General features: G+C 38.0%; 1 protein-coding gene across 1 annotated transcript in view; it reads right to left on the bottom strand.

The window, feature by feature from the left end:
* Positions 1–12,475, bottom strand: part of LOC127576094 (protocadherin Fat 3-like) — a 554,951-nt gene that overhangs the window by 362,193 nt on the left and 180,283 nt on the right. The window lies entirely within an intron of this gene.

Raw genomic sequence — 12,475 nt, 5'->3', positions numbered from 1 at the left:
CTGGGTCAAAATTCTGGTACTTTTTCCCTAACAGCATCATAGGTATACCCACACCTCAAGGACTGCAACGATTCAAGGCTGCAGCTCACCACCACCTTCTCAAGGGAAATTAGGGATGGGTATTTAAATGCAGTTTCAGCCTACCAAGCCCACATCCCTTGAATCAATAATAAAAGTGGTCAGATGTGAGAATCCTACAGGGTTTTTTTGTCAACCAGTCTCCTCAGCAATATCCGGCTGCAAAGCAAATCTACCAAAATTGAATACGAACTTTACCTTTAACCCAGAGTTAAAATTTGCTGTTTCCTCAGCTCACTCTAAGTATGTGCCAAGTGTTCTAAAGCTGTATTTTACATTTAAGTCCCCAGGGAATGCAGGCTGCTCTTGAGTTTCACTCCTAGAATAAAATTAGAATTATCCCCAAGGACCAAGGTCAAAGAAAGATTCCACAGTTGCTTTCTGCTATTATAACAAGGATTTTCCCTTGGGATACTGCAATTGCAATAAAATAATTATTTGTCTGAAATGCATGAGTTAGTGGAAATTCATATATCTAATTTGCAGGCAGCATGTATATTGCTAATACAGAAAGGAAGCACAATTTCAGAAACTAAAACTTCAATAAGACAATCACTTATGTGTGTGGCCTTGACATGATAGCTTAATGTCCAGGAATGAAAATTACTTTTTTGATTAATGCAGCCTAACCAGAGATGTTTTCCACATTTCAAACTAAGCACCGAGTTTCACTGACAACACATTTAATAAAAACAAAAGTACAAAATTGTCATTCCTACAGAGACAGGTTAATAAAACACTGTAAAAAGAAATGGGTAATACAGTTAAAGGAAGATGCCATAATCTTTGAAAATAACAAAAGGACAATGTAAATCACTGATATGAAAACTGTAAGTCATTCATGGCATATTATTTAGCATGACTGAAAACAATTTCCCAATAATTTCCTGGTTTTTCAGCACTTAATAGAGCAAGAAGCTTTTTATATCCAAGCTAATATTAGACCTCATTTAGAATCACCAAAGCAAGCTAATGCTGGCCATTCATCTCACATGTTGTGTTTGTGGGATCGCATAATGTGCAAGCTGGCAGCTAGACTGCCAATATGATAATGATTTGGGATGTACTACAGATCTAATGGGTTGCCATATATAAATGCTACTTCTTTATTCTGTTTGGCACAACTTCCATAACAGAAATGTATTTTTAATTGTTTGTTGATGTTGTGTTGGTCTTCCCTTTGAACGTGTTTACATTGTTTCACAGCTCTCTGCAGACAGAGAACATGAACAATCAGGCCATCAAAATAAGTAACCAGAACAGACATTATTTAAGTCACATTTTCATGGAGTCACAGAGTCATACAGCAAAAACCTGGGCCCTTTGGACCACCGCATCCACAGTGACCTTTTTGCCCATCTACACTTATCCCATTTGTTCACATTTGGACCATATTCTTCAATGCCTTGCCTATTTAAGCATCTGTCTAAATGCTTCTCAAACGTATTAATTGTATCTGATTCCACTACCTCCTCTGGCAGCACATTCCAGATACCAACCATGTCTATGTAAAAAACTTATCCCTCAGATCCCCTTTAAAACTCTCCTCTTGCCTTTGATACCCCTAACAAGGGAAAAAGATGGTTTTTAAAATCTCCAGATAAAAATCGCAATTTTAGTAAAATGTCATATACACAATTATTTCTCAGTTGAGTCTTATAGAGCACAAGTATCTCAACCACCTAAGCACATATCACATGACCCTTTTGGAAAGCTTTTCTGTTCCAGTCATTTTCCATTCCCTTCTCATTTTAGCTAACTTCCTTCCCCAATAAGCTATGACAACCTATTGGTTTGCTCCTTATTTTCTGTGATTTGAAGTAAATAAAAGGAAGGAACAAATCAATTGAGCAAAGGAGATGAACAGAGGGGGAGGTTTCTTTGTGGAAGTCCAGGAATTACTAACAGATTCAGACCACTGAAGCTGTCGATTTGTTCCATTACTGGACTCAGCTTGTTATGTAATAATTTTTAACTCTTTGCTTTGATGTTATGCAAGCTGTCAGACATTTAAAACTCATTATTTACATCCAGCATGTCCCCAGCTTTGTCAGCTGTCAAAAGATATCACAGATGTTTCAGGACTGTGCTTCCTCATGTGCTATGAGAGGCTGAAATCTGGGATAGGACCTCCTCATCCAGCCCAGGTAAGTCCAGGTGTGGGAGGACTGAAGGAGATGATTTCAGAGTGATGGATGCGAAGAGGGTGGGAAAATCTGAGCAAACTTTGGTCTGATGAGCCCACTAATCAGGCGTGTGTCCCAACTTCTCTTTGGTGCTTCTGGTATTGCTAAAGACAAAACACTACCCTACATTATACTCATGGCCACAGCTGCCATAATCATGCACATTAGTCAAGTAAATGCTGTTTTCTCCTACTGTAATGTTGGATTGAATGAGCCAAAAAAAACACAAGTCGCATTCTGGCACCAACATAACATGAAGCCTACAGCATAATCTTTATTAGATGCTCTTTTGCTAAAAAAAATACAATTAAAGTTACTAAATTAGTTTCTAATCCAAATCGTAAGGGAGTGCTAACATGTGGGTTGCTGTATTAAAAAGGAAAACTGGATCGGGCAGGGGGGGTTAAATTGGATAGCCCCAGAAAACAGGCACAGGATAACCCTGTTACTTCCAATGCAGGCAGCATGCCAACTTTGTGTTGTCTGTTAATTAAGATGATTGCAGCATGCAGCCAGACCTAGCTGTGCTCTTGAGTGGCTACGTATTTCGTCAAGCAGCTAGCATCAGTTAAAGCTAGTGCATACCTTGTAAAAGGAGAGGGGGAGCGGGTCAGACAATCCAGACCATTGCAGTACTGGCATTATATTACAGGACCCTCAGTATTAGAACTTGAACAGAGTCTTAGTCATCATAAAGAGAAAAACACACTGCATGCAGCAGGTTACAGGACTACGGATTATTGAGTAAAGGAGTAGAACATCATCATTTAAATGGATGATTTCCTGAACAGGTAACCCCAGTCTTAGTGCAGGATGAGAACCAGGAGTGTGGGATAAAAATGGGTGGCATTCTGTCTGGTTACCCAGAGCATGAAGGACAAGAGACTTAAACTCCCATATCTCATCTTTATGCCTCTTTCACTGATTCCCAGGCAAAACCAGTCAGAATTACATTAACACCATGGGAGCAAGAAGAAATTCATGGCATTTTGGAGGGAATGACAAAAGCATTCCCTGCCATGCTAAATGATTCTTATTTGGAGAGTAAATTGGCAATTTTACCCTTCAGGAAATATGGAGAAGACAAAAGCAGAAGTAGTTTAAGAGATCTTAATGTACCCAGCAGATGTCCCTAAAATGGCATGCACATCATGATACAATTATGCCATTAGTCTTTGTTCCTCTGAGACAGGTGGTCTTCTCTGATTTCAGTGGGCTGGTACAAATTGGGACACAGAGTAAACTCTCTATTCATAACCCCCTACCCAAACCAATCCCACGTCAGGGAAAGGTAGAACGCATAACATACTTCTGTATTTCATTTTTATAAAATAAAAAAAAATCAAAAGGCACTTAATGGAGCTATAACCAGCACTCCTAATGCTAAGCTAAAGGAGATATTATCACAAATGAACAAAAACATAGGCAAAAAGCTAGGTTTTAAGGCAGTCTTGAAGGAATATACTGACTCATAGAGGCAAAAGGATTTAGGAAGAGAATGTCAAAGAGTTCAGCCTAAAGGGTGAAGCCAAAGCTGCCAATGGTGGAACAAGGAAGAGAGGGTTCCTAAAAAAGAGTCAGACGAATAGAGTTTAGGGGAAATGTAAGAAGGTTGGAAGAAAATATGGACATAAGAATGGCGTGAAGGAATTTACAATGATTAATTGCTAGATCGTAGACAATTGTTGTCCATTTGAATGGGCAACAGTTTTCTATGATCTGGCAATTAATCATTGTAAACAATAAGAATATCCATTTTATTCTTGAGACAAATTTAAAGGCACTAAAGGAAAGAAATTTAAAGGCATCAGCCTAGAAACTGGATCAACTGAATCGATTAGTGCTCATTTTATTTATGCATAGTGCACACAAAATAATCAACTTGATTCAAGAGTAGATTGTGCTAGCAATAATTTCGTAATGAAACAAGGCCTTCACAAAATTGGTCCAAGTATTAGAACACCTGATAATTTTCAAGCACGAGACGAACATCTAACGACATCCAACACCCCCAATCCCTCAACTGACTGACATAAATTAGAGCTCAAAGGCACAACCTAAAAATGTCATAACTGTCTGAGCACAAGTAACACATCATGACACTTTGTTGCTTTTATCATTATTTAAAGACTTGACTGGGTAGCTTCCAAATCCAATGCAGACTGCTTAACACCTTCCAAAGGTCACAGTGTGTGCAAAATCAACTGGGAGTGCTTTCTCTAATATTTAGTTGCTGACATTCAGAAGGTGTCTCAGCGATGATATCACTGACAACAATACAGTATAGAAGTAATCTTCATAGCTGAGGAACATCAGTGTCTTCAGGAATACCAGCAGCTGCCAACCAGTCACCAAACTCTGCACAATGAAGAATGTGCCTTGCCCCACATGAGCATGCACTTGAACTGATCTAATGTGTTCACGTACAAGAACGACAAAACAAATCCAAAAACTGTAGCATTTGGAACAGCATTTTAACACATTAATGCCTTTCTTATTTCACAACTGCGTATGGCGGTTTCAATATTTCAGTGCCACATCACAGTGTGCCATTTGTAGGTGAGCCTAATGGCTGGAAAACTGCTCTCTTAAACTCAGAGTCTGCACAGATATCCTTAATGACCCATGAGAAGCTCTTGCCCTAAAGGGGCTGACTGTCCCATGCAAAATGAAACCGTCTAGGATGGCAGGCTGTGGGATACAGGTAAGTGCACTGCCTGAGAAGCTGTGCAAGGGGGAAGTTCAATGTTCTGAACCTGCACCATGTATAACCTCCGAGGGGAACAATACCACAGATATCTCCTGGCCCTCAGACTATTCCACCATTATTTCAAGTTAAGTAGCTGACGGATCCTGAGTCATAGATGTCTTGTCCCTGCTGCTTTCACTCTTGTGTGTGGCATCATCTCCACACAACCAGAGCAGGACTCTGCACACAGTGAAGAGGGGTATCAATGGTGGGGTCTGTGTGAAGAGTGGGGGTATCTACGCTCCTGCAGAAGACAGACCAGTTCTCATGTGCCACGTCTCTGCTCCTGAAGGAGAGTGATCTACTCGCTTGTCCATTCCCTGTTCATCCAGGAGAGGAACCTGTTGACGGACAACATCTTGGAATACCACGAATGGCTCATGAGCGGTGTCTGCTCAGGAAAGGCAGCTCACAGCTCAGTAAGGGCATCAAGCTGATCTCTAATAGCATGTCCCTCTAGATTTAGAGCTTCAAGCTGATCTCATGTGGGTCAGGGGGAGAGTGCATTGAAATAGCAAGATTTTGTGTAGCCTCTTCTTCAAGTGGCAGCCCTGGCACTGCCCTGCATCCCAACACCCCACCCACCCCAGTACATAAGATATCCCTCCTGGCCTCCATCTCCTGCACTAGACAACCTGTATCAATCACCTTCGATGAATCTGGGAGCTCTCTGCCTGCCCCCTGCTGCCTCTCTCTCTCCTCTATTTGTATGTATTGCTACTATCTGGATGCCGGAGGGAGGGGGGGAGGGGGGGGCGGGTGGAGAAGAGGAGTGTCTTTAATGGCTGCCACCCCTCATGTTTTACAGCGTAGTATCGACTGTTGCACTAATTTGAGGGCAGCCCCAATGAAAACAGCATGTTTCTTTGTGTAAATCTCTCCAATTTTGTTTTTAAACACTTTTTTGGCCAATTTCATGAACTTCTGCATGAAATTATTTTGGTGATGGTGCAAAACAAAACAATGGTTTCACAGATTCAAAATGGGTGAAGTCCAGTTTCTAGGCTATCCTGTCTATATTATATTAGCCAAGGAATCTACATACTCCAATCAACCTGCTTCTATTCAACCAGTACAATAATCAAATTATAGCAAGAACAGATGTAAACTCCTATGAAGAACTGTTAGAACAGCATATAAATGGTAAAATCCATCACAACTGCATTTGGTAAATTTGCTTTTAATTACACTGTGCTGCTATTGAAAGTGGCTTTGGGAGCCAGTAAACAGGAGAACAAGATAATGTATCAATCAGCTATGCTGATAGTCAAGTCTCTGGAGGGCATCATAGTCCCACATTCCAGTTGAGACTTGAGCACCACATCTGGGCCGATACACAGGAGCACTACTGAGGGGAGTGCTGTGCCACTGGTGATTGTCTTTGGGATGTAACATTAAAGGAGAGCGAGTTTAACCCTGTCTACGTAAAAGCAATTTCATGGCACTGTTTTAAAGGATGACAGTGGCGCATCTTGTAGAGCTGCTGCCTCAAAGCATCAGCAACATGGGTTCAATCCTGATCTCTGGTGTTGCCTTGTATGGAGTCTGCACATCTTCCCTGCGATCACACTGGTTTGCTCTGGGTGCTATAGCATCCTTCCACATCCCAAAGAAATGTGGGTGGATAGGTTGATTCATGACTATAAATTACCCTTGTATAAATGAGTGGTAGAAGCTGGGGGAAGTTGATTGCAATGTGGGGACAATTAATTACCTGGGAAATTAACAGAATTGCTCAGTGAGCCTGCATAGAATTGATGAGCCAAATGGCCTCCTTCTGTGCTGTAGGAGAATATGGAAATAGGGACAAAGTCCTAGTGTCCACTTTTCACTGAAACCAACTCACATAGTTCAATTTTGACTGAGGTGGCTCCGTGATCAACTCATGGAGACAACACCCGAGGCCAAGATCAAATTACCAAATGACCACAAGGTAACTTTCCATATAAGTAACGAAAAAGTGGAGTGGGAAGGAAAAGGGGGAAGTCACAAGGTCTGATAATTAGGTAGCCTATCATCTTCAGAAAGACAGCATCTTTTAAAACACAGTGCTCTGCCAGTGTCATTCTGCAGCACGAGCTTAGATTTAGCAGGCATCAATATTCATCTAATTATGTTCCTGCAATGTAGTTTGACAGAGTTTTGTTGTAGGTCAGGTCATGCTCATGTCTTGCAAATGGGGCTTGACCCACAACCTTCTAAAATAGAGACACAATTGTCACCAATAGATAAAGTAGATAGTGAAGAAAAATTGTTCAAGATCATCACATCTATCTCATAATGAGCAGTTAAAAATTGGCAGAGACCCAAGAAATAATCCAGCTGCTCAGAGCTAGTTGGTGTAAGACTTGGTGTTAAAAATTCTAATTGCCTTTATACCAAGGCAATCACATTACAAGCGATTCTTTCCACTCTAAATACAAAGCCACTTACAATCACCAGTGGAAGATATTTCAATTATTTCTCTTTCGCCACAAATGATATTCTTTCCATCCAAGTACAACCAGGGGATTGTTAAGGTATCATATGTCTGTTTTTGAGAACAACTGCAAGTTTAGATAATATATTTAGAAATAAGTTGACCCTGCAGACAATAAAGATTAAGGCCAGTGATGTTACAATCTGACAATAATAGACATGCTGATTAAATAAATAACATTTACAACCAAACTGAGAAGTAAAATAAGGTACTAGACTGCATTCTGATGAAGGATCGCCAAACAAAATTGTTAACTGTTTCTCTCTTCACAGATGCTGCTTGATCTGATTGTTTGTTACATCTTTTGTTTCTAGTTCAGATTTACAGCAACTTTTCTTTTGCTTTTCAATAGATTGCAGTGAGGTGTTTATACAGAATGATCTAGAAAATTTTTGAGCAGATATTGACTTCTTAAATATTTCTACAGACATACTTCCAAATGTACTTAATTCAAAACTGTTTACACCAAATATTGTGGTACTGCTAGATATTATACAAAAATCTGCCAAGACTCTATTCAGTATTGAGTTGTATGAGTGAACACGGACATACTCAAAATTGTATAGAAAAAAACAGCTTCAAAAACTATAATTGTATTTTGCCAAAGTGTTTTCACTTTGTCTTCTTTCCAAGTTAGTAATAGTTTTCAAGTAATCACATAGTAATGAACAAGTTAATGCAACGGTACTCTGTTTCCTTCATAAATATAAGAGGAACATCCAGCTAACATTGTTGCTAAAATCAGTCATAAGGTTGATTTCTAAAGATTTGGTATTGCTTTCCTTTTAATCACACCCAAAAGATCCACTGCCTAAACTAGAGCTTGCTCGATTTCAATTCTGGAATTTAAATTTCTTCCATTCAAGATCTTTAGCCTACCTTCACTAAAAATCCAAAAGTCAAGCTGAACAGGTATATGTTATGGCTGTAATACAATCCACCTGATACTTGCAAAAATACATCAATTAAACCTGCATTAAGCCAAAGGAACACTCTTGCCCCAAGATAGCACAATGCAATTTCTCTTTCCTCCTATATTTCCAACAACTGCCAGAATCAATATTGTGAGACATTTGTCAAACACTGCACTGTTGCACTGGAGATTCAACCTGGAATGCACCGTTAGCTATTTGATATCAATATTTCCTGTGAGAGTACGTATTGCAAAAAAAATTAACTTACAAGCAGCAAATTCAAAAACGATCCAAAATTTTTTGATGGAAATTAATTCCAATAACTATCATCTTGAAGGGTTTCAACTTTCTTTGGTTTCTCATGTATAGTCAGCTTCTTTGTGCAAGAACCACAACTTCAAAATAATATAATGCAGTGACTTAAATGTCACCCATAGTTCAGTAAATTGCCTTTGGGTCAGAAAGTCATATATTCAAGGCATGGAATCAGCACATAATTTAGTGCTACACTGAGGAAGAGCTGCACGACCAAAGATATTATCTTTTGGCTGAGATGCTAAATTACCTACCATCTCAGGTGAAATGAACATATAGCATTGTACTACTTGAAGAGAGAGTGTATGGGATTCCTTTTGTGTTCTTGCCAATATCATCCTTCAACAATACTAAAGCTGATTATCTTACCAGAAATTTTCTTCTCACTACTGTCTTTTGAGACCTTGCTCCAAGCTTCATCTTTGATTGATGCAAATTAATTTAATTCCCTATTTTACAACAATGAATACACTTCTAAAATATTTCATTGGCTATAAAAATATCTTTCAGATATTGTGACATCACAAATGGTGCTATATAAATAAAATAGCGTTTCCTTTGTAAAATACTGACATTTAAATTATGTATCTCATCAAGGTTAAACTTCAGATTCTCGTTAATTTAAACACATATGCAAAACAATTACCTTTCTGCACATCACTTGTAATGACTTCATTTAAAATTGAATTGGTCAGATGATGATATACTTCTGTCATTTTATTAATCAACTAAAAATAATCAATGTTCTAGTCTCATTCTTTAATTAGTCAACACAGGAGGCATATATTGTAAACTAATGTCCAATTAAACCATATATTAAATATCCTCCTAATTTAAACAGCATACAATACTACAATATGAAAGCCAAAAATGAGAATCTCAATGATAAGGGTACAGAAGGAAGCCATTCAGATCTCCATGCCTATGTCCACAGTTGAAGGGGCTCTCAGTTTGTTCCATTCTACTTTTCCTTCTCCAGAGCCCAGAAAATATTTCCCTTCATGTATTTTTCCAATTCCCCTTTGCAAGTTACTATTGAATCAGCCTCCAACACCCCTTTCAGACAGAATGTAACACATTACAACAATTCACAATGAACGTTTTCTTGATCTCATGTCACCTTTGGACATTTAGCAATTTTCTTAAAACAGTGCCCTCTAGCTGCCAACCCATCTGCCATTAGATGCAGTTGCTTCTTATATAGTCAATAAGAACACCACCAAGATTTTGAACATCTTAATTAAGTTGTCCCTTAAACATCTCTACAGTAAAGAGAACTCCACTTAACTGAAGTGTCTCAGTCTGGTACCGTTCTAATAAACCTTCCCTGCACCTTTTCTAGGATCCTGATATCTTTCATTAATAATGCAGAACCGGTCACATTGGAAACTGGGGACCAATTAAATACAATACATCCTGATTAATTAAAAACAATCAAGCCAGGAAATATATTAATTTGATGTAATAATGTCTATTTTAATTCCATTTTCAATTTCTATGCTTCATCTTTGATTGATGCAAATTAATTTAATGCAATTTCTTGCAGATAAGCTTCCAGACTGTACAATTTACAAACATTTCAAATGAATATATTATCTAATGCACAGAGCCATTTACATCTATTGAGCTCAGTAGGAACTTGGTTAAGGTCAAAGTGATCACTGTAGGCACTGCATTTTTTTTTAAATGAGATTAAAAAGAACTGCTATAATATTACTGGTAAAGATGAATTGGACTCTAGCAGAGAGAGTACTGCGAAGTATTAATATGCTTTCCAGAAAGTTAATGCCCATGAGCAAAGTCTCCAAGTGTGTATGCTATTAATCCATCCAGCAACAAACTCACAAATCCAGATTCTGTTAGCCCAAATTTGTCTTTAGGACAAGGGAACTCAAATCGGCAGTACAACAATCATGAGCCAGCTTGCAGAATATGAATTAAATGGTGCCAATACTGAAACAGTATCTGACAAAAGGTGGACTTAAAACATCACAGGCAGCAGATTCAAAAGACAGGCAATTTACTGGTTTACTGGCAAATGTTCAACTCTCAAACCGGCAACATCAGAAAAGATTATTTACTTCATTTGCAATTTTCTGAAATTAGGTTCATAACGATGATTATGTTGAAAAATGAATTAATTAATTGACTGAGAGATCACTTGGGGTGTTCCAAAGGTGTAAAAGGCTCTTTTAAAGTTGCAAATATTTTGTTTCATTACAAAGCTTTTGGAAATACTGGAAATAAATACAATGAAACACTTTACCTGTCATTCAAAACTATTCCACCCCTATTCTTAATATATTCTTAACTTTTGCCTCAAACTATACTGAAATGAAAACAGAGAATGGCGATTGCACAGTAGGCTTCCTCTGCCGGTAGTTCTGAATATCTTTTCTTGGACCCCAGGATATGCAGAGAGTTCAGTGCACGCCCATATCTCGCCAAGTTGAAAGTTGGCAAGAAAAGTGAAACTCTCAAGAATTTGATTATAATCAGTATTAAAGCTGCAGTATACGCTGAACTCTGCAAATATCAAAAATGGGTCAACAATAGTTAGAACAACCAAAAACTAAAATAGGACCTGGCTTAAAATGTGTTAACAATTTCATATCCCTTCAAAGACATACCCTACATTTTATGATGAAAATTTAAAAATTCAAAGCTCAGCATGAATCATAGAACTTTGAAAGAACTTAATAGAATTCTGATTTTGGCATTCCTTCTTCTTAATCCCCCAGGATATTCTTTGTAGAAGTACTGTGCACAAGCCAGCCGTTGGGTCACAAGACAACTGACTGAACAACTGCACAACAGTAAACGAAAAGCTGTCAAACTACAGGTCACAGTAATACTGCTTTTCATCTCTAGCCAACTAAGTGATTGTTCAGTATTTAAGTACTTAAAAACAGGAGGCAATCCAAACAGACTTTTTTTGGATTTCTTTCAAGTCAGCTTTCTCTCATGAGCACTTTCAACATTGCTATTAACAATTTACAAAATAGGCCAAAACATTTAAGAAAAATGCTAATATAAAGTACATTTTAGTATGGTTGGCAAAGCTTGTATCAATTATAAAATATGTGGTTAAGGCAATGCTTGACAACAGAACTGGGCTTCATGATGGAGGAACACTTCTGTCAGAAAAAAAACAAGAAATAACTAACAGTACTAGCCAACACCATCAAAAGAAGCCATTAAATGCTGGTGCTTTGAGCCTCAGCTATTTGCTGATAAAAGATAAAGCTGCACAACTGCTTATTATCAGTTTCAAATAAATTTGAATGAGAGTTGAGCCAGAGTGAACTATTAATTCAGCAATATGATATGTATTAGAATAAGCATTAAAAAAACTTATATGTGCATAATACCTCGCATGTTAGATAAGCCTTGAGTGAGTATTACAAGCTTTGTTTAATCTTCTGTATCACATCACAAGCTTGCACGGATTTTGAGGACACCTGAGACTGGAGTTCCTTTTCTTTTCTACTGACTGTACATTTGAAATGCTATGTTATGTACTATTACACCATGCTCGCTGCAATCGCAAGTTCTTAATATTGAGCAATTGCGTCTATACTATCTATAACAAAACAATTATACATGTATTAAATGTGTACCAGTAGTTTAACTGAACAAGCATCCACTAGCATTAAGATATTTTCAAGAATTAATATAGTCCAACAAAACAAATAAATGGGAACTTGCAAAAGTATCATATGTTCTGATTGTCAATGAACATCGACATTACTTA

Source organism: Pristis pectinata, chromosome 11, assembly GCF_009764475.1.
Source record: "Pristis pectinata isolate sPriPec2 chromosome 11, sPriPec2.1.pri, whole genome shotgun sequence".
Classification (NCBI taxonomy): domain Eukaryota; kingdom Metazoa; phylum Chordata; class Chondrichthyes; order Rhinopristiformes; family Pristidae; genus Pristis; species Pristis pectinata.
Note: the sequence above shows the minus strand (reverse complement) of the source record. Positions and strands in the feature narration are given on the sequence as shown.